This window comes from Diachasmimorpha longicaudata, chromosome 10, assembly GCF_034640455.1.
Source record: "Diachasmimorpha longicaudata isolate KC_UGA_2023 chromosome 10, iyDiaLong2, whole genome shotgun sequence".
NCBI lineage: Eukaryota > Metazoa > Arthropoda > Insecta > Hymenoptera > Braconidae > Diachasmimorpha > Diachasmimorpha longicaudata.
The window spans coordinates 1,461,331-1,485,329 of NC_087234.1; the positions used below are offsets into that span (position 1 = coordinate 1,461,331).

The 23,999-nt window shown below is 34.6% G+C and overlaps 1 long non-coding RNA gene across 3 annotated transcripts; it reads left to right on the top strand.

Annotated features, from left to right (window-relative positions):
- Positions 1-97: 97 nt before the first annotated feature.
- Positions 98-22,540, top strand: LOC135166656 (uncharacterized). Of its 3 annotated transcripts, XR_010299726.1 has the most exons (4): positions 98-272; positions 1,653-1,833; positions 18,459-21,413; positions 21,594-22,540. It is a non-coding gene; the product is annotated as an uncharacterized LOC135166656 (long non-coding RNA). The 3 variants fall into 3 exon arrangements; XR_010299725.1 differs by having other exon boundaries at positions 18,459-22,540; XR_010299727.1 differs by having other exon boundaries at positions 18,472-22,540.
- The last annotated feature ends 1,459 nt before the right edge of the window (positions 22,541-23,999 follow it).

The window sequence follows — 23,999 nt, forward strand, 5'->3', positions numbered from 1 at the left end:
GCCAATTGCTGGGAATATTCTCGCCTACCATCCGAGTAAGACCTTGATGGATCGGTTCTTGATTGTATATATATTTCAAGTTTTTTTTTTATATTTTTTGTTTTCATCGGTTTTTTCCTTCATTTTTATCTGACACGGTGCAGTTGACACTTATCGGTTGGTGGCCTTGCTCGATCCCGATGTGGGGAATTTTTTGGCGGTTTTTCGTGTGACGCACCTGTCTTTTTTATTTTGCCATTCCGTCAATTCATCGAGTATTGAGAGCACTTGGTGTGAGTGTACGAAAATTAATACTATGTCCATGTCGGTGTTTTCTAGTTTTTCTTAGAAAAGCATCAGGAAAGGGAGAATGATTTAATATAGAAAGAGAGAGAGAGATGAATGAACGAGGAGCTTTTTGTCAAAATTTTGGTTACTATGAGTTTTTTAAACCATTTTTTTATTCAATAATGCAACAATTACTTGCACATATTTACGTTAAAAGCTGGTATGCATCAACAATTTAACATGTATGAATTATCCGCTTTTTATATTAATCTTTGGTCAGTTAAGGGGTTACTCTCATGTGATCACTTCGAAAAATCGATTTTTTTTTATTTTGACAGTAAAACGTATTGAAAACATGCTGTGAAAAATTTAGACCGAAATTCATAGTCTTTGATAAGTTACAGCTCATAGTCGCCGACGTGTCGTAAGCGACTGTCTACCAGGCTTTAAACTTTAAACGCATTTTTCTCGAATCATCATTTTCTGAAACTCTCATGGTCCTAAAAAAAAAAGTATTCAACCGATTGCTTTAAAATTTACATATGTTCTTCTACTCCTTCATAGTTATCGTCCCCACCAGAATTGTTTATTTTCGAAAATATTTTCATATTTTTTTTAAACGATTTTTAACGAAAAAGAACAAGATTTTCGTGATTTTTTTTTGAAGTTCGATATTTTTTTTTTTTAATGAAATTGATTATATTTGGTAGGGACGATAGCCGCAGATCTACTGCATAATAATCCATTCGATTTTTTTATCTCAGACAACATGAACAGCCGCTATCACCATGACCAGTGAACTACCTTTTTTTGTTGGGGACTACTTTGACTTTAAAAAAATATATGTTAAAAATGTAAAAAACGAAAAAAAAAATTTTTTTCGTACATTTCAAAATACAAATAAAAATATATTAAAAAATTAAAATGATTGAATTTTGTTGTCGCATAAAAAAGAATTTCCTAAAAAGTGGTAAAATGTATGCGTTCACATGAGAGTAACCCCTTAATGGCTCTCGAGATTAATCAACAATTTGAATGTTATGTGGTTCCTAAAATATTTTATTAGAGTAATTATTACTCGGAGGGTGAGCCAATGACGAGTAGTGATTTATTGCGCTTTAAAAAAACGAGTCTAAACAACAAGTTATAACTTTTATTATTTATTATGGATTATATTAAATATATTATATATAAATCAGCGGTTTCGTATATACTAAACATATAGATCGCCGACAAAAAACGTTAACTTCATTTTTTTTTTAATTAACGGATCAAAGAAGGATTATTTTGATTTCAGCAATAATTAGGTAGATTTTAAACACCTTAATTAAGTCACCCGTGTAATTACTCAAATGAGTCACTTATCCCCCTAAACAATTGTCCAGGTGATCATCTTGTCTTTCGAAGACATTTTAGTCACGGGTGTATCTTTCTACGTCTGTCTTATGAGAAGTTTCACGCTGAGTTTTTGACAATCTCTCCAGAATTTTTGACGTAGGATGAGGCACCTGCGTTGTCATTCTAACCAGCCAAACCTCTAAACCAACATCAAACGTCCACATGCCTGTATGTATGAAACACTGGTCTCTATCGTATCAAAAACTATTTCGAATATTTCTATAACATTTTCTTATCGACTGAACTCTCAAAGTCAACAGTTAATTAAATTAAAAGTTATTTCTCTGACTAGTGAAGGAAAATTAATACAATTTTCAATATTTCAGAACTTGATAGTAAACAATAAGTATTAATCCTTGGAAGAATTTTTTGGTTAATGATCTTTTATATCAATGGTGGTGAAATTTTTTTGAAAATAAAGATATATATATATATATATATATGTATATTTTTTTTTTAATTGTTTAAACTGCTGAAATCGATGTGATTCAACTCATTCAATTTTGTTCTGTCGTTGCAATAAATTCTTGTATCGTTCCAAGTACGTTTGAAATTGGTGATTTCAACAAAAAAGAAATTAAGTTATTAATCGGAATTTTAAAGCGTTGTAATTAACTTCAAAGGGTTGATTTCCCACAGGTCAGTTTGGGGCAGAAATATTTACATTCCACTTCATTGAATTTTATAATTATAAATATTCCAATGACATCCACAAATGTTAAATTCATTCTCATGTGTAAAATTCAACTGATTTTCGAAAAACACAAAAATATCCTGTCAATGAATGATTGTTAACAATTTGATGATGTTACGTTTGAAATGGTGGGAGTAATTTTCTTACAGTGAGTGGACAATCTTTTATTTCCGCACGCAAATATTACTTCAACCCCACGAACAAAATATTAACCCCATAAACAATTACATTAGTGGAGGAAAATTTTACGGAATTTGTTCCGAGCATTTCATCATTTTTATCTAAATTTTCCGTGAAAAATTGTAATGTCATCAGATAAATCTTCTCAACGACTTTTGTAATTGACATGCGAATTTAAGTTTTGTCATTTTTACTGAATATTTGTATTCGTCCATTCAACATTTCCACGTCTACTTGCAACACCCAACAATTCATGGAAGAAACATTTAAATTCTCGTGGTTCATTCTCTCTGCATCCGCCCTCAATGATGCCTTTCTTCTCCATATACCTGAAAACTACGTATTTTAAACAACTATATACGCGCCTCGCCCTGAGGTCACTTGTTGGGTGTGCGTACTGGACCTTCGAAAGTTGCTGTGAGGATCCATGAATAGCAGAAAAAGTTCCAGTGTCTCTTCGCAGGACCACCCGTTGTAGTGTTGTGACTTGTACCGTGAAACTTTTTTTTTCTCGTGATTGACAAGACATCTTTTTGAATGTTTAGGATGGGCACTTCTGCTGGGCAGAAGTAATCCGGGGATTATCCCCAGCTAACAATTCGCTATTATGCGGATATTATGGTCGTCTTAGAGAGTCAAGAAGTCACTGGGAATTTAGTCTGGGAAAATTTATCGGTTCTGAGTGAGTGGGGAGTGACAAGGAGTGAATCATATTTTCATTTTATTCTCTGCTAATTCGGAATAAATGTAACCGAATTTGATAAGAAAAATGGGGAACTGATATATTAGTTTATAGATAGGGATTGTGTCAATAATATAAAAACGATTTAACTATTAACTTTAATTATTTACTAGCTGACCCGGCAAACGTTGTTTTGCAATATAAATAATTTCCTAGTAATTTCTAGTGTAGACAAAAAATCCCTACTCCGTGCTGTTTATTGGGTCAGAAGCAGGGTTGGGCATGTAAAATACGCCACGTAAAATCCATAGTATTTTATACGTATTATACCATGTATTTTACGTCACCTTTTTCAAACGTATAAAACGTAATATACACTTCATACAGCAACGTAAAATACGTATTATACGTCACGCCGTGTCGCATGGAATTTACATGTTTTTGCACTGATGAGAGTTAAAATATTCGATGAAAAGTCAATTTCATATTTTTCGCGACATGCTAGGTATTGCATTTCCCCGTTCCGCACACTGTTAAGCGCCAAGCCTGAACCTAGTAACCCGGCGAGACATCATAACCCCCAAATCACTTGTTCATTTCCCCCTCAGACATGTGAATGCCGATGAAAGAAACCATGTCCTGTAATTTAGTTAGAACATCATTTCGTTGTAGTCAATTCATCCATCCAATTGAATGAGGAAAACAGGTGGACGACGACTCCACAATTTTTGGGAGAATGGCGCATTCGGGCGTCAAAAATTGAATGGAAAAACAGTGGCGTACATTGTTGTGATTCTTTTAATGCTCGCCTCTAGTAACATTTAATAACTCCCTAGTTAAATTATCGCACGCAGAAGGTATGTTTCTGGTCTGATGTCTCCAGACAGATCAACTGACTCTTAGTGACTGGGAGATTTCACACTCTAGACCCATTTGACAAAAGGCCCTCGTTCATTCATTCCTTTTTGTTTCTTCTCTGGTTCTGTTTATTGAAACCATTCTAAACATTTTGGTACTGTTTGGAGAAAAAGTATAAAAACTATAACATACTGAGATGAACTGGAAACCGCTATAGACAGACTATTCATTTTTGTCCACACATATCAAGCACTCTGAATATGATATATCGAACGCGATTAACTGTTACAAAAGGCGGCTACGTTCCTCGTTTGTTCAACTTCTCAACCCGGGGGCCTAGCCCCCCCTTATCTTGGTCAGCCCCCTCCGTCGATCGGTAATTCGTAGAGTTGAGTAAACGTGATGACGAGGATATTTCACGAATCCTCAAAGTCCATATGATTGTCCTCATGATCCTGATTTCAATACCTGTGACATTAATCTCATTTTTCTGCCTCTTATCCCGATAATCATTGATCATTTCCATCATTCTGACTTTTTTTATTACTCGTGACCCCCAGATTGCCTTATTTCAACTTTTGTGACCCTTGGACTGATCCTTGTGATTCTTCCTCTACCAACCTTTCTAATCTTTTATCGGATCCTCATGATCCTCTGCTGAATTTCAAATTCGAGTTCTTTCGCATTCCTCTGGCCAGCACATCATTTCCGGTCATTATAACGAGATCAGATCAGGATCATCTTCGTGACCTTGATTTGGACGCTTTGGACTATCATTGCTAGCGAATCTAATATTTGCAATCCTTATTGAAGGTCCCAAGTGAGCAATGCTCATCCTGATGATGGAAACAAGGTACATCCAGGATTGGAGATCGAGCTTGGGAGGTCCAGCGTGGAAGCAATCTTGATTCCACCGTGGAATCCCATATTGATCCAATTTTAGCTACATATTGTCCTTCGAATCTCAATGGAATCTTGAAGGAGTCTTGTTCCTCCAGGCTGAAGGACCCAGGATGGAATGAAACTTGATTTCATTATCGAATCCAAGACTCATTCAAACTCATACCTAAATGTTCCATTCACTCTCTATAATTATTGGGTTCACAAATGACGTACCTCAATGTGGCCAATTTTATTCCACTAAAATACTTCAAGGAGTTATCAATGATAATTAATTAATTGGTGAATTATCCAGCAATTGAAAGCGTTGATCGAGGCTGGAAATTCCAACCTGGAGACTCAGTGAATTTACGAACTTCATCTAAGTTGGTTCAACCTTGAGAATGTAGACTGGATCCACCTTCGTCAATTCTCAATCAAACTTGATCCAAAATGATAACTTCATTCCATCGTCCTGTTGCACCTGGACACGTGATTCTTAATTAACTAATTAATTTTTTAACTTTAAATGAGTTTTATAATATAGAATGACAGGTTTTTATATCCTCTTCAACTTAGCAATTAATACTGGATGACCAATGAATTCGTCTTTCTAATTCGAGGTATCGTTACTGTATGATCTTGTTATAACTTCCCTCAACCGCATGATCCTTCTCAACTACCCAAATCACATCTAATTAGCGACATAGAGAAGGAAATTAAATACATAAACAGTGGAGCTAGCACCGTCATCTGAATGCACTGACAACAATATCAAGATGTGATTCATCACCTCAACAAAACAAACTGCGGAATTTAATTTTCTCCGGCCAAGAAAGAAGTGATTATCCGAAGAGATAACAAGAACAGATTGCTATCACGAATAGCGGACGAATATCATGTTATTATCAATTTTTTAATCAGCACGATTCCGTCTTTTGTGCTTCCTACTGGAAGCATTGCAATCGTCCAATTCTCCCCCACAAACAAAATTCTAATTTTGCTTGAGAACGATGTAGAATGGTGTAAAACGTTCATATAAAAATTTGTTTGAAAATATTGGTCGGTGGTCTCTCCTGCCCTATCATAATCAATTGAATAAAATTGAGAAAAATGATAAAAATAAACCTATAAATATTGTTTACTCAAATAATGACATGTTTTTGCTCATTTTCCCATTCAGATCGATATAAATTTTTCATATCTATAAATTAATAAATAAAAAGATTGCAAAAACCATTTAGAAGTTCACTGAGAGAAAAATATAATTTTGCCTATTAAATATTTTTCTGATAAGAATTTAAAGCGGATTTTCCACTAGAAATTTCCAATATTTGTTTGTCCACAATAAACTTAATTACTAAAATTATATTTTTTCATCAGTTCTCGCCATCAATTCATTAACGATAAAGAAAATATATCCATACATTTCAATCACTCATTTACAGTCGCCCGCTTGCCCGGAGAAAAAAATTCTTGAAAAATTACGTGGCTGTTCCGTAATTTACCAGTGAAAACAGTATTCAGTAAAAATTACGGAACAGTTACGCATTTTTTCACTGAACGTTCCACACTTTTTCTGTAACGTTTGTAGGAAATAAATATCTCCCAATATTTAATTATACGACACGATCTTTAATCAGTTTTTAACATATACGTTTTAGTGAAACACTCGATATAATTCTAGCTGGGTTGATGATCTGATGTAGTTAACGCGAGACACTGTTCCAGAGTGCCCCTAGTCCTCCGTTCTTCCAGGGTGAGAGGTGGGATCCAAAGACAAGGCTCTTTCGTCTATTGAGTTGCCCAAGTGCTGGGTTGTTTAGCTCATAAACGGCCGAAGTGTTTGCTGTATGCCAAAAGATTCCCCACACGTTTTTATTGGATTATTTTTCCCACCCAAATTTCAGCCAATAGAATTGCACCATTTGTTGATATTTTGTATAGCCTACCTCGAATATCAGCGATTATTTTTCCCATCCAAATCTTGGCCAATAGGATTGCACCATTCGACGTTATTTTGTATAGTCAACACGGTATTTCAGCGGATATTCTTGAAAATTACACTGGAAATTTTGCATGTTGATATATATAAAAAAAAACAAATGTTGAAGTAACCCTCAATTGTATCTGACAGATTAAATGGCAATTCGTTGAAAATTATGTCTCATGGTGCAATTCTATCGGCCAAGATTTGGATGCAAAAAATAATCCCCCGAATACCACTCGAACTTCGAAATTATCTGATATTTCCCTCAAGGTTCCCTACAAATAAATAAGCTTGTCAAGTTTTCCAGAAAAATCACTCGCGCTTCGCGCTCGTGATTTTTAGACTGGAAAACTTGACACGTTCATTTGTTTGCAACGAACCTATCGGGAAATATCCGATAATTTCGGAGCTCTTGTGGTATTATATGCGACAATTTTTTGATAATTTTGATAAACAAACGACACCTAACCAAATAAACCTCTTTTCATGTCATGGCACAATTCTCTTGGCCGAAATTTGGATAGGAAAAATAATCCCCTGAATACCACTCGAGCTTCAAAATTATAGAATATTTCCCTCTAGGTTCCCTGCATACATATGAACTCGTGCTTCGCACTCGTGATTTTTTAGCCTGAAAAACTTGACTCCTTCATTTGTTTGCAACGAATCTATCGGGAAATATTCGATAATTTTGAACCACTTGTGGTATTATATGTGATTATGGACAGGGATTATCTAAATAATATTTTTGGAACATTAGAACACAACTCTTCTGTTTGTCTTCAAAAATCACTCGACGAGGTTTATGATGTGTTCGAAAGAGTCTCCAGGACTAATTTATGATGTGTTGTGTTCCGCACTTGAGAGAGTTGCAACCCTTACGACATGTGATATTCAAAGGAAATTCTGTCCTCTGGAGTCCTAAACGTTCTCTCATTTTTTCCCTTAGTAAAGGTTTTTCAAATAGTAAGAATACTAAGAATTCAGTCTGTGGACACCAGTCCTCGTGCCAATAATAAAGAGTTCAAGTTAAAGTAATTGATTGTGTTGCTACATTTATTTATCTACTTTTACCCATATCTATTGAAAAGAGCAAAAACAATATGATTGTATTACAGACCTATATAAGTCTATGTCAATACTATGAGGTCATTGTTTCCTGGAGAGGCCGTTTGTGTGGTCTTACGACAAAAACTCCAATGAATGTTTGTTTATTAAATAATATAAACAAATTTCTGTTTATGGAAAGAAATAAACCACGATGACGATGCTTTGCGTTTTTTGAGATTTCAAGATCGTTTGTCAGTTCGTCGACTGCTCTCGAAGTGTGAACGCATCATCATAGAAATAAAACTGCTCTTACTTATATCGTCTATTTTTCATTAACCTGATTTCTAATTAATAAAATCTAATAATATCCCAATAAATATCAATACGACTTAACTATCAACTTTAAATTCTTTATTATCGCATGTAGAAGGTATATCTTTCTGGTATGATGTCTCCAGACAGATCAACTGACTCTTAGTGACCAAAGATTTCACACTCTAGACCCATTTGACAAAAGACCCTTGTTCATTAATTCCTTTCTGTTTCTATTTATTAAAACTATTCTAAACAATTCGGTACTGTTTGGAGAAAAACTATAAAAACTATAACATACTGAGATGGATTGAAAACAGCTATGGACAGACTATTAATTGTTCACACATACCAAGCACTCTCAATAGTTTTCAACTATTTCCTGAAAGTTCACTGAAAAAAACGTAACTGTTCCGTAATTTTGACCGAATATTGTTTCGACTGGCAAATTCCAGAGTATGTTGTTTGTTTTCGGTCTTCGGTGTTCTCTGGTATCAGCTTATCGGTGAAAATTCCTATCGATATCACGAGTCTCCAATGAAGTGACTAACAAACTTATAATTTTTCCAAGTACGTGTTCATTCTTCTGCTCTCATCACCCTCCTTCTCTTTGGAAAGCAGTGGGAATTTTTTATATAGATAGATATGTATACATATAGGGGTTGGCATTCTGTAATAACCGGTAGCTTGGCTCACATTGATTCATTCGTACCTCCAGTGGCATTGGCCTGCAGTTGGGCACAGAGCACACACCAATCGAGAGAGACTGCCGGCAAATGATCGATGGCTCCATTGTGACACCAATTCCCCACCTTCTTCTGTTAACCCCCAGTCTCGGCCCCTTGTGGACCCTTTTTCCGTGCTACCCTCTCCCTCAACTCCGGATGTCGCGTGTGTGCGCGGCCATACAAAGTTGGAGGAAAAGATAGTGCCTGACACAATTTCCGAAAATGCCTGGAATTATGGAAAAATTCATCCGAGGAAGATCGATTGGATTTTCTCCTTTACCATAATAATTTTCATGCTGTTATTTTTTTAAGGGGATTAACTCAACCTTTGGTCGATCCTGGGGTGACACTTTCGCTTAATTAAATTTATAGTTGAATTATTTTTTACTGTAATTTGGAATATTCTAATGGGGATGGAGTGCATTAGAAATGAAAAAAAACTACTAGGGTGACAGTACTGATGTATGAAAAAATTAATGATTCGATAAATGAAATTCGATTGTCGTTTGAATTTTATTCGCTTTTATTTTAATCCATAGAATGAATAGTCGATTTTGAGAAAAAAAATATTTCATCAGAAAATGTGAAATTGAAAAAAAGAAAAAACATGGGAAAACTGAAAATTCTGATGACACCAGTGAATGAACAAAATTATTGATAAATAAATCGTTTATATCGATTGGAAAATTGATATTATAAAAATAATTCAACACGTGTACCTGATTTCTTGAAAACTATATATTACGTTTAACTTTTATTTTACTAGAAAAATTGTTTAGATGCTGAAAATTAATCTAGTTAGGTATTGAGAGTGCTTGATATGTGTGGACAAAAATGAATCGTCTGTCTATAGGTGTTTTCAATCCATCTCAGTATGTTATAGTTTTTATAGTTTTTCTCCAAACAGTACCGAATTGTTTAGAATAGTTTTAATAAATAGAAACAGAAAGGAATTAACAAACAAGGGCCTTTTGTCAAATGGGTCTAGAGTGTGAAATCTTTGGTAACTAAGAATCAGTTGATCTGTCTGGAGACATCATACCAGAAAGATATACCTTCTGCGTGTGATAATAAATAATTAAAGTTGATAGTTAAATCGTTTTTATATTATTGAGACAATCCCTATTCATAACCCAATATTATGCAATAAAAATCTCATAGAAAAAAAATTGTTGCCTGTAAAGTCGGTTTTACGGGCGAAGATTTTACGTGACAACGTCTTTTTCTCGGTAGAATATTTATTGATATGAATATAATTAAATTGCACAATAGGAACAAGGAATTGAATGAAAATAAGAATTGCACAAATTTTAACTATAGAAATATATTTTGTTTACTAAAACATTGTACATGTAAACTTAAACTTAACTAACTCCTATTTGAGACCGATCATAGTTGAGTGGGAGAGAGACGCAAGGCATTCGGCGGGCCTCTCTCTCGTTCGGTGACTCATCGTAACGTTACCGGGCGTTACACTTTTTCATAAGTGACTCCCAGCCGCAACCTAATTTAAGACGTTGTCACGTCAAAAATGGAGTTAGAATATCATCCTTGGTATGTGATGGTAATTTGTAATGTGGAGAAAAATAATGCACTTGAGTGGCACATGATGGCTCACCACTTATTTTGAAGAAATTTAACTCACTCGGTAGTTTTATATCGAATAAAGTTACTTTAAATTCATATCTGTATATTTAATTGACTTACTTAAAGATACTAAATCCAAGAGCAGTCAAACATTTCTCGTTGAATGATTAAGAGGCTATTTTAAATAATTGTTTATCATCCCACTTTCTCATCATTTCAAATCCACCATTAGAATTTAATGCTGACTTGTATAAAGGATTCATCTTTTCGAAATCAGAGCTGCTATTCTCGTTGGATGAATCGGTTTCCATTTTTTCGATTAAATTAGGAGTAACTTTTAATTGCGTATTGGAATTAAATTATAATTTAGGTCGATATAGATTCATGTGAAGATTTTCATGCCTTCATAATTAAACTGCAGTCCCCAAGGAAGCAAATGATTCTGAACAGAATTCTTCTTTAATACCGAGCAAAAACGAACGTCCTCATTAAAATTAGAATTGAATTTCCATAAGCAATTAAGTTCTTTTAAGCTAATCAAAACAGTGAACCCCATTCACACGATAAAAACCTGATCTATGACTGCGCGAAGAGGAGTACATAATGATCATGTGACCGTCTTCAACGAATCCAAATTTCTCATCCACTAAAATGTTAATTTTCGAAATTTCTACTTATCCATCATTTCATACATTAAAAATTACGTAAATATTCCGTAAAATTTTCTTTAACAACATTTTGCTCCGTATAGACTGCAAGATGTGCTAGTTGTTTTCTTAAATGAACAATTAACACCAAATATTTATTACAAATTTTTATATATTTTATATAATTATAATTTTATTATATTACTATACATAATATGCATAATAATGTCAAGGGAAAATAGATCGGTGACAGATTTCATTTCATAAGTTTTCTATTACTTAGAATATTCAGTGACGAACAAGCAGTTAAAATGAAAATTCAAACATAAATAAGATTAATATTAATTTTTACTGTTCCTTTCTCACTGCATTATTATGGAGTTGGTACCAGCCGGTCGGCATGACTCTGACACGTCCATTCATTAACACTTAATAACCCAACCGACGTGTTCGCACGAGTAACGAGCCTGTCATAATTATCGCTCCAACTTTATTACCCCCAGTTATACTTCTGACATGGCACTGACACAACTCCATTCCATTGAGGGATTAATTCACCCCTTCCTTGAAATTTACTTCCGTTTATTTACAATTTGTATCAATCAACCAGCACAAAATTATTCAAAACAAATCTGTTTATTCGGAAAAATTTCTTCAAAAACGATATTTTTCACGCAGAACAATTATCATCATCATTATCCACAATATAACGATTCGTGTCCGCAACTAAGAATTTTTCATTATTGGATTATGGATAGGCATTGTCTCAATAATATGTGAGGGAATTTTTCAAAACAATAATACGTTGGACCAACTCACATGACGTAGTAGAGGACAAGGGGGCGCTTGTGTGTACTCCACTCGACACCCCGGATTTTCATCTGGAAAACATTAGGACGCTGGCGACGTTGGCTGTTTTCCGGTCATAAACAAAAGGGGTCTACGTGGGCCTGAGGTCCCTAGAACTACGAAAAGTGGAGGACAGTTCGCTCCACGACTTAACCGAGAGCACATCGCCAAACTTATTTCGTTTTACATCCATTGTTCCATTTAATCCGGAATTTATCGGAGTTGCTGTATTCAATCGTTCATTTAATATAATCGACTAATGTAATACTTCTTAAAATAAGAAGCATTGGTTTTAGTTTATTTCAAACTCCTGACACTCAGGGAATATTTCCCTACAAATATAAAAACGATTTAACTATTAACTTTAATTATTTATTGTGTCCAGATCAACTGACTCTTAGTGACCAAAGATTTCACACTCTAGACCCATTTGACAAAAGGCCCTTGTTCATTCATTCCTTTGTCTTTCTTCTCTGGTTCTATTTATTAAAACCATTATAAACATTTCGGTACTGTTTGGAGAAAAACTATAAAAAAACTATAACATACTGAGATGGATTGACTACAGCTATAGACAGACGATTCATTTTTGTCCACACATATCAAGCGCTCTCAATGTTCTTTGATTTCTAGACTGAAATCCTCCTCCTTACACTATCAAACAATAATTATGTGGGATACCGGTTGGAAAGGTGATTAAAGAAGCTTCAAATTGCCATCTCACGTGCCCCATTCTGAAGTGTGTTAATAGTTCTTCAAAATGGTATATGATAAATCCAATTTCATTGAATTTCCATCAAATTGTTGTAGGTGATTTGCATTTTTTACGTTATATCACACTTAAAAAATGATTTAAGTGTGATCAGACTGAAAAAAAAAGAGTTTTGGCCAGTTATTGATGTTTTATACTGAATTAGTGGAGATATACCATATAGCAGTTTGAAGACATCATCGCCAGCTTCAAATCAACACTCTATATTATCCATTCTATCGATTAAGACAAACGTTCTAAGCGATAATGCGCGGATTTGAGCAGGTCACGTTTCGAAAAGTTGTCATTTTTTCGATATTTTTACTCCAATTTTAATGAATAGTACTGTCTTAGATAGAAATATCTTGAATTGTCCTCAATTTGACCGCACAATTACCCGACAATGCCCATTTTTCATTTCCTCATCAGGAATTTTAATAAGAAAATGAAGTTTCATGATTTGATTGAATAAATGTATCCACCATATGCTAATCTGAAAACTTTAAACTGATTTTTGTTTCACTGATTTGTACACAATATCAAAATCACTAATTTGGAACCCATGGCCCATCAATCATCAGTGATACATGATAGTAGTTGAAAGGAATTAATTAGACGAGACATTGATAGAACTAATGATTATTTATAAAATATCTTTTCCGGAAATAACGATTATACATTTAAATCAAGTCAATCAAAGGTATCAAAGCTTATCCTGAATATGAAAAATTTCATTTAGTTGTCCAGACGCATTTACTTGACTGGACTAAAATTTCAAAGGAAAAATGAGCTAATTTCATGAATCAATACAATTGGAAATGGGATAATTGTAAATTATTCGCCGAGTGAGACCTGTTTTATTCTTTTATTTTATACGATGGAAAGGCACAACCGCTCTGCTTCGTTTCCTTAAAATAACCAACTAAAAGACTAAAGGGATACAACACCCTAGATCTGATGTCTCTCATCATCAACAATGGTCCCACTCATGCACTGCACCTCTGTATACATTCAGAAAAATAGAGCATACACATCACCCCCAAACTTCCTAGAATTTTCTCTCATAAAAATGTTTTCTACTCTCAAGTGGAAACATTAGAATACAAGAAATGCTAATCGTCCAAAGACCCATTCATTCCATCTGAAAATTAATTTTTGACGAATATTTGAAATGTAAACTCGAATAAATACAAAATTCACACCTTTAAATGATGATTACTTTAACTGATGATACGTAAATTTGCGAATTAGTCGTAGCCGATCGATCGATGGCTACTCGATGAGGATTCGATAGGAGATCCACTAGCGCACTGAGCGATGGTAGGTCCATTGTTGGTTGATGTTGGAAAATTAGAACACAGCTCTTCTGTTCTGCTTCAAAAATCACTCGACAAGGTTTATCATATGTTTGAAATAGTTTGCAGAAATGGGACTGATCTATGATCTGTTGTGGTCTGGACTTGAGAGCATTGTGATCCTTACCACAAGTGGTATTCAAAGGTGACTCTGTCCTCTGGAAACATAAAGGTTCTATTGTTTTTCTCCTAGTAAAGATTTTTCATATTATAAGAAGTAAGTTAGTCTCTGGACAGCAGTCCTATAGATTAGTCGTGCCTTCCTCGTGCAAGTTAAATAAAGAGTTCATGATTATAAAATTGATTAAATCACGACATTTATTTATACACTTTTATCCATATCCCAATAGTTAATCACTGGATAACTGGTTAGTCAATTAATGATCGATGATAATTAATGATCGATTTTTTTCCATTGTTTATGTATATAAATTTACAAAAAAATACCTAAAGCACTTTTGTATCGCCAGACATAGGATTCATGAAGGTTTTGAGTCGATAGCATGCGGTCCACTTTACCCCACCTTCCCCTATATTGTCACAATTTTTCTCGCGCGGGTGTAGTGACGTCGCGCTGCACATGTGCGTGATATAAAAGAGCCGTTCACACACACAGCGCAATTATACTTTTTCAGTATCTACTTATGTAGATTAAGATAAAAAATGGTCAAGGGTATTATTATATTAGTGCGCTAGTTCAGGTAAATGTGACCACAGATATCCCAATAAAACTGCAGTGTCATTCATGATGAGGTAATGCTACACAAAGTGTCGACTCACGATATGTTTCAAAAAATTTCATTTTAGTAATGAATAAATTGTTATTGCATGCAGATGAGGCGAGAAAATAATTCTGTTATTGTATAATTAGTTTAAGGATCGATATCATTTTGCTGCTGTCTAAAAACATTTTAAGGTTTCAAATTCAAGTTTTATATTATTCGTGTTATATCAAACTACTACACGGAGAGAAAAGTCTGTGAAAAATTACTGTGTCGGGCACTAGAGTCGAGCTACAATACTGAAATGTCTGTTACTGGCACATCAAAATTCCCATCAATACCGTAAATTTTGCAATAAATTTCGTAATTAATGATATGTGCCTTCGTAAAATTGACTAAATCACACTATAAAATTTCAAGGTCTATCATTTTTTATCTGAGATTAAATGAAAAATTGATAGAAATCTTTTAAAAATTACTATCCAGCTCAATTTACTTAATTGGACCTTCTTACTGGCCCTTTTTACTGTTCCACATAGCAATTCTTCGGTAACTATTTGTGATTGGTTAACGATGAGTGCCGATTACCCTAACAGGAGATGAGGAATGGCCGACAGTCGGCCAGCATTGGCCAAATGTCGGTCCACTGTCGGCCATTCCTCATCTCCTGCCAGGGTATTGCCGACGTTGGACTTCGTCATATGGAAAATGTTGCATCAGACATTGAATGTTTACGAGGCCAATAAAGAAATTTTACTATATGGCATAGTAATTTTCCTTAGGTCTGCAATTTGCGCCGAGATTCCCAGGTAGGAAATTACCAATGGCACATGCTTCACCCAAGCTATTGCCAACACTAGGTAAGCTTGGATCAGGCTTGGCATCCAAGCCTGGATCAATAGTGGATGAGCATTGGAATGTAACGTGGGGTCAGGTCTGGTAACGAGGGCTGGCTCTCGTGAAGTTTACAAAATATCACCATAAATTTTGAAGATCTATCATTTTTTATGAATTCAAATGAAAAATTCATAAAAACTCTTTAAAAATTCTTATTGAGATATTTATTTTATTGTTAATTCCTTCATTTTTGACTGTACGGCACAACAATTTTTCATCAGCTCATTGTGATTGGCTAACGATGAGCGCCGACTGTCTCCGATTATTGCCGACTTTGGGCTCTATCATCGTACATGACGCATCAGCCATTTAGCGGCCATCTCCTGGTCACCCATTAGACTGCGAATTGTTTACAAGGCCGACATAGAAATTTTTCCCAGATCTGCAATTCGCGCCGAGATTGTAAGTATTGAGAGTGCATCATATGTCTAGACAAAAATGAATCGTCTGTCTATAGCTGTTTTCAGTCCATATCTCAGTATGTTATAGTTGTTTTATAGTTTTTTTTCGAACAGTACCGAAATGTTTAGAATAGTTTTAGTAAATAGAACCAGAGAAGAAACAGAAAGGAATTAATGAACAAGGGCCTCTTGTCAAATGGGTCTAGAGTGTGAAATGTTTGGTCACTAAGCGTCAGTTGATCTAGAGACATCACACCAGAAATATATACCTTCTGCGGACGATAATAAATAATTAAAGTTAATAGTTAAATCGTTTCTACAGAGTCATTTATATGATCCTGCTGGGACTGCACCGGCATGTTTTGGGGGTGATTTGGAACCGAAAACTCCTTTTCCACTTTTCGCTCAGACGCACCCCTATCGATATTATTGACACAATCCCTATCCCTAATCCAATAGTAAGGCAGCACAGTAATTGTAATCGGCAGAACCCGATAAATATTCACAATGTTATACTTTCTGCGAAATAGTATTTTTATGAATAGTATTTTTATGTATTAAAAAAAATTCAATGAAAGGACAATTATTTATCAATACATCGACAATATACCAACAATGATATTGATTGTACACCCGATAATTGATCTTCGTCGAAAGGTCAAGTTCCGATTTTTCTTATCAATGAAATTCGATTCAATGTCAACGATACCTTCCACATTTATTTAATCTGAAACAAAAAAGAAATTATATCATTACCGATAAGACTTGTAAAGTATGTAGAAGTATTGAGCCCAGAAAGGTTCATTGCGACACAAAAATTGAGACCGGGGAGCATAGAAATGGGGAAAATTTTGTATTTAAAAATGTTTCGTAATATTTAAAATGTAAATGTTATTCGAGAAGGATGGAGAGAAATATTGAGCCTCGTAGGATGCAACAAAGCGAGAAGTGATTTTCTTGACACGAAGAGGCATATCTGTAGGTGGCCATCCACTTGTGACTTTTTCCCAGGGCTTGGGAGGGTGTGTCCAGGTCGCAACGATGTAAATAAGGCTGTTGGTACATAAACATCAGGGGAGTAAATGATCTCGGCTAATTTTGTCCTAACAATAGTAATTATTTACATAATTAAATGATAATTAGGACAATATTCTTTCCTATATTTATTATCTTTCCTATATTTCTTTAAATATATATATATTATATATTATAAATATAGGAATTAATATATTAATAATATATATATTATATATTGATTATAATATATGATATATATTATATATTATATATATAATGAGATAATTAGGGGAGATGCGGGGCAGGATAGGTTACTCAGAAACTACAATAAATTTTGAAAAACAGTATTTTCGAGTGTTTCGAAAACTCTTGAGCTATAAAAAACTGAATAATCTCCAAAGGCTCGAATAAACACCAATACATTTTAAATTATTTCTTTAAACACATATTCTCAATTTTTTTTATTATTTAAAGTGCTCAAATCTGCATGATTTGTTGACACTATAATTTAACTTATTTTAGGTGTTTAATTACAATGGAGTTGAGATACTATTTTGTTCTGTCATTATAATGAATTTGTGTAGGGTTTTGAGTACTTTTGAGTTTGTTAATTTTAACAGAGGAGAAATGAAATTGTTAGTCGACATTTTGAATATTGACCTGTATTCTCAAGTTGAAAAGCTTCGGTTTGAACCCTTTTATTCGATAAAAAACATTATCAGGGCCGACAGCAGAACTCGCAAGTTAAAATATAGGAATTGTTTTTTCATTTTCTTTAAGGTATTTTTAATAATAATCTGAAACAATGGGGAACAAAATGAATGGAAAAAATATCGAAGTCTCTTGCCTAGTTTGTTTTTTTTTCATATTTTTTCTAGAAAAAGTAATCGAAATCTAAAATTATTACCCGGATCCTCGATATAAAAATTCAAATTAGTTTAACAAACAAACATTTTGAACTATTCCAGCGGCTTTTCCCGGGAATTGAAACGATTCTCATCCCATTGACTCGAAAAAATTCTCTAACCCTGCGTAATCCATTAATCATCCCCCCATTGACTCGATGATTTGTCGATTTATAGGTCTTCGTCAATAATTTCCATCTATTTCCCCCCCCATTTTACCTGAAAAATTTGTTGATAAGGTAAATTTCTCATATCATCGTAGAATATCCTCAAAACTAATTGAATTCAGTGTGTGTTGACAGGTAGGCATATTGGCAGACGAACGAGACGAAAACCCGTCGCGATACACATCCTCTGCGCCATCAGTCTGGGACTGAGTCCGCCGGCGGCGGGATGGGACTTGTGTGTGTCAGATCAGGCGATATCGCGCAGCCAAAACCGAGGGCCTTCGAGAAGACCATGTACCTGTCATTTCTACGTGACCGTGTCATTCTCCTCTCGTCCTTGTCTCACGGCCTACCCACGACATTTATATATTATATTATCTATTCTCAGGTCTCATTTTTTTTCATATGAATGAATTATTTCATTATTTTTTGTTATTCGATCTAAGATTTTGCTCTGTCATTTTATTCTCGTTATCTTGGGCCTGAAAAAAATGCCGAGACACTGGGCACCAGCAGATGGCACCTGACAACTTTATTTCACGTTTTTTTTCCTGGTGCACATAACATTTAGTGTGAAAAAAATTTTTGGTTATGAACGGAAGTTGTATAGTCGTCTGGATTTTGGATTTTCTAATTTTGCTTAGAAATATTGTAAAATGGTGTGAAACGTAAAAAGACAAAATTTGATGATCTGATGTGTATGTGGTCGATAAACTTTGTTGAGAGTGCTTTATATGTGTGGACAAAAATTAATCGTCTGTCTATAGCTGTTTTCAGTCCATCTCAATATGTTATAATTTTTATACTTTTTCTCCGAACAGCACCGAAATGTTTAGAATGGTTTTAATAAATAGAAACAGAAAGGAATTAATGAACAAAGGCCTTTTGTCGAATGGGTCTAGAGCAGTGTCTCGCAAACTGTGTGCCGCGGGAGAATGGTAAGTGTGCCGCAAAACATTTTCCAAGTTGCACTAGATATTCTGAGATTAATCTAAAAACCAATTTCTGATAACTATAAAATTACCCAAAAAATAGTCATTTAACTTTAACTAAATTAGCCAGAACGCAGGTACTCGTATTTGCCCTCCCAAACTTTGTCGTAACAACAAGATGCACAAGCGAGGGGGTACGAATAATGCAAATTTGTTCCCAGAAACAAGCCCATCCATCACATTAAGCTTAAAATAAGAATATGTTCCTTTCTATTGTACCAAATATTAATTAATGTAGCGATTTGAAAAAACCAATTTTTTAAATTATTTTAAATATACATTTTCTTCCGAAAATTTATTTAGCTTAGTGTGCCGCGGAAAAAAAATTCCTCAGTTAGCGTGCCGCAGACTAAAAAAGTTTGCGAGACACTGGTCTAGAGTGTGAAATGTTTGGTCACTAAGAGTCAGTTGATCTGTCTGGAGACATCATACCAGAAAGATATACCTTCTGCGTGCGATCATAAATAATTAAAGTTGATAGTTAAATCGTTTTATATTGTTAAGACAATCCCTATTCCATAATCCAACACCATCAATAACGTGAAATTAAGATGATGGGGAATAAAAAAATCACAGTCAAATTGTCTCCAAACAGACTATCGTTTTTATGTTAATACTCTTTCGCAACATAATTTCGTAGCAGACTTTTAAAATATTTACCGAGCACTTTTTATCCTTTTTCATTGTGCCATAAGCACAACTTGCTACATCAAATGTAGAAAATAAGAAAAATTTTATTTCACTTTGAAACTGATGTGAATCAGGGTTCCGCCTGTATGTCACACTCAAAAATATCTTGAAAAAACAGTTTTGAATTTTTTCAGCGGAAGAATAACCTTTTTTCATGCGGACAGAAAAAAAATTTTTAACGCGGATGTCATGCGAGCGAAGGTAAAATATCTGAGGGGTCCAGGTACATGGAACCACCGAGGATGTCCCTTGGGGAATACGGAAATGCTCTTGGGATACGTCAAGACGTTACAGAACTATGTCTACATGGACCCACACTTTGTGTACTCTGAACTTCCCAAAATATCTCGTAGTATCCCCGAGGATTCGTATTCGCAGTCACGGATTTCAAAATATTGTATTTTTTCCAGGATATTAGTTCAACTTTTTATCGTTCGAGGTGGTCCTAGAACGATGAAACATCAGTCGAAATACTTCTTTTATTGGATAAAATTGCCTTCTGCAAGTTATCATTGTCTAATTTCTCATGCGATTTTTACACGTTTTATTAAAAAACTTGAGTAATGACATTGGAAAAATTAATGAATAACAGTATTTTCGCAGGAGTCGTCTCTGCTTTTCTCCTTTAGTTGTCACTCGGTTTTATGCGGAGATCCTCGGGGACAGATACATCAATGTGAGAAGAAAAAACATAAAGACCCGTCGCGCCTGTGCCCCTTTGAACAAGTTGAATCAGTTATTTCGTCTCGCATACGCCCCATAAAGAAGCCTAATAGTAACCCCATTTTAAACAATAGATGAACATTGTGTTTGAAATAAACGATAATATGCTGAAAAAGGTAGAAATCAGTTTTTGTAAAAAATAGTTCAATACTAAGATAAAAATATAATTTTGCCAATTAAATATTCCTCGGATAAGAATCTAAAGGGGATTTCCCAACGGAAACTTAGGGCATTTGATTGCATTAGATTATGGATAGGGATTATCCCAATAATATAAAAAGGATTTAACCATTAACTTTAATTATTTATTATCGCACGCAGAAGGTATATCGTTCTGGTATGATGTCTCCAGACAGATCAACTGACTCTTAGTGACCAAAGATTTCACACTCTAGGCCCATTTGACAAAAGGCCCTTGTTCATTAATTCCTTTCTGTTTCTTCTCTGATTTTATTTATTAAAACCATCCTAAACATTTCGGTACTGTTTGACGAAAAATTATAAAAACTATAACATACTGAGATGGAGTGAAAACAGTTATAGACAGATGATTCATTTTTATCCACACATATCAAGCACTCTCACTGGATTGTTTAAAACAAATATCATTGGTATTAGGTGTGTGAATAAGTCTTTCCCGTTTTTTGTAAGAGATGCCGCCACCAATACTGTGCGAGTATTCAATGGTTACATATGTCATAATCAAAGCTTATTCGTCTGTCAACGATTCCACACTAACACATTAGTTGAAATTTTTTCGCATCATAAATTTTTGATATCGTGAAAATGTCGAATTTTGAGCCGAGTCGACGTCATTTGCGGGAAGTTTCACTTTATTGGTTCAATTTGAAGAAATCTGCTGCCGAGGCGCATCGATTGCTTCAGGAAGCTTATGGAGAAGGTTGTGTCGATGATTCAAGTGTTCGCGGATGGTTTCGAAACTTCAAAAGTGGTGATTTCGACGTGGAAGACAAGGAGCGTTCCGGGCGGCCGCAAATCTTTGAAGATCAAGAATTGGCGACTTTGCTTGATGAAGATTCGTGTCAAACGCAAGAAGACGATGGCCAATACTTTCAATAATTCATTTGTAACCATTTTTTCACAATAAAGGCTCAAAATTTGAAAAAAACGGGAAAGACTTATTCACACTCCTAATACAATTATATTTTTTTCTCAGTGAAGAACCTTGGTTTTCCGTCATTTTTTTTTCATCATGCAAAATCATTGTTTTTTTATTTATTTAAGCTTGCTGAAACCTATAGGTTTAGAAAGGTACAAATATATATTTACAGGAATAATTTGGAATTTGCGAATTTAGTTTTTCGTTATGATATGTGTTGGAATATTTGAGTACAGTTCTTTCATTGTCCTACAAAAATCACTCGACACCTCTTTTACTTTCTGGGAAACAGCTCTACTAAGGGACTAATTTACGATCGGTTGTACTCCGCTTTCGAGACGGTTTAATCCTAAACATATGCTGAAATTTCAACATAGGACTGTGTTCCTTTGAGTCATAAAACTGTTTTTCTTTTCTCTGAGAGAGTTTTCCCTTTGATATAGTTTTTAGTCTCTGCACAACGGTCCTCTAATTAAGACGTGCCTTCCTCGTGCTAATAAAGAATATTCTATAAAGTATTTTCAATATGATTATATTAGAGGCATATATAAGTTTACACCAGTACTGTGAGGTCATTGTTTCCTGGAGAGACCGTCTGCATGGTCTTGCGCCGAAACCTCCAGTTTATGTTTATAGAATGAAAAAAAGAAATCATTGTTCATTGGAAGAAAGAAACCATGATGACGATGCTTTGGTTTTTAAGATTTTCCAAGTCGTTTGTTAGTTCGTCGACTGCTCTCGAAGTGTGAACATATATTCCTCAAGAAATAAAAACTGCTCTTACTTATATCGTGCATTTTTGTTAATTAACCTGGCTTCCAATTTATTAAAATCTAATAATTTTCACTATGTCTCTTGAATATATTTTGTTCACTTACACCCATATTCCAATAATATCTTCAGAAATTGAGCAGTTATACATTTATGTTACATTTCTCTAGAAAATTGTCTATAGTGACTAAACATTCCTTATTCAGGTCTTTTACAAATGATTGAGTTTGGTATTATGGTAAGTGTCCGAGCGATGGAAGACCGTGGATCATGGGATATCTGTACTGCGCATAGAGAGGACAGTTCCAAAGGACATGATCAAGGTCCTCACTCGGCTGACCACATCCACAAAAGGCAGAATGTATCAATCCTTTACGTTTGAGGTAGAAGGCCAGATGGTAATTGTCAAAACCATTCTTTCATGTTCCTTTTTATTTCTATTTAAATTTTAAAACTTTTCAGGGCAAACCAAAACACGAAACACTTTTGACGCATTTTTTACTAAAATTTATTTGTTTTTTTTTCAGCAGATTTCATAGATTTTTTCAAAATAAAAATAAGGATTTATATTTCATGGGCTTTGGTTCTTAAGATTGAATTAGAATTCAATTCATATCTTCGAATATTCCCAACACATTCAAATCCACTGTTCGTAATACTTCAATGTCGTACGTACATTTAAGGCTCTCATTCGGGTGGGTCAGTGCTCCGAACGCTACGAATTTATTCTGACAATTTTATAATGTAAACTCGTGAGAATGTGAATCTGGGACCGTTGCTATGCGAGTATTTTTTAACTATCGATCCGAAAAATATGAAGGGTGTGCGATCGAAACGAACATAGACGATTTATATAGTGTAACTAAGGCCAATAATCTAATTCATTGTCCCCTGCTCGAGATAATTATTAAAAATTAGTCAGAAGTAGTGGAGGGGGTGGTAGTGTCGTGTATAGATTCACTGTAACTATAATCACTGTAATAGATTCACTGTAAACAATAACTCCAATTTTCACATATAATACCACAAGTGCTTCAAAATTATCGAATATTTCCCGATAGATTCGTTGCAAACAAATGAAGGAGTCAAGTTTTTCAGGCTCAAAAATCACGAGTGCTTCGCACTCCCCGAAAAACCTGACGACTTCATTTGTATGCAGGGAACCTAGAGAGAAATATTCTATAATTTTGAAGCTCGAGTGGTATTCAGGGGATTATTTTTCCTATCCAAATTTCGGCCAAGAGAATTGTGCCATGACATGAAAAGAGGTTTATTTGGTTAGGTGTCGTTTGTTTATCAAAATTATCAAAAAATTATCGCATATAATACCACAAGAGCTCCGAAATTATCGGATATTTCTCGATAGG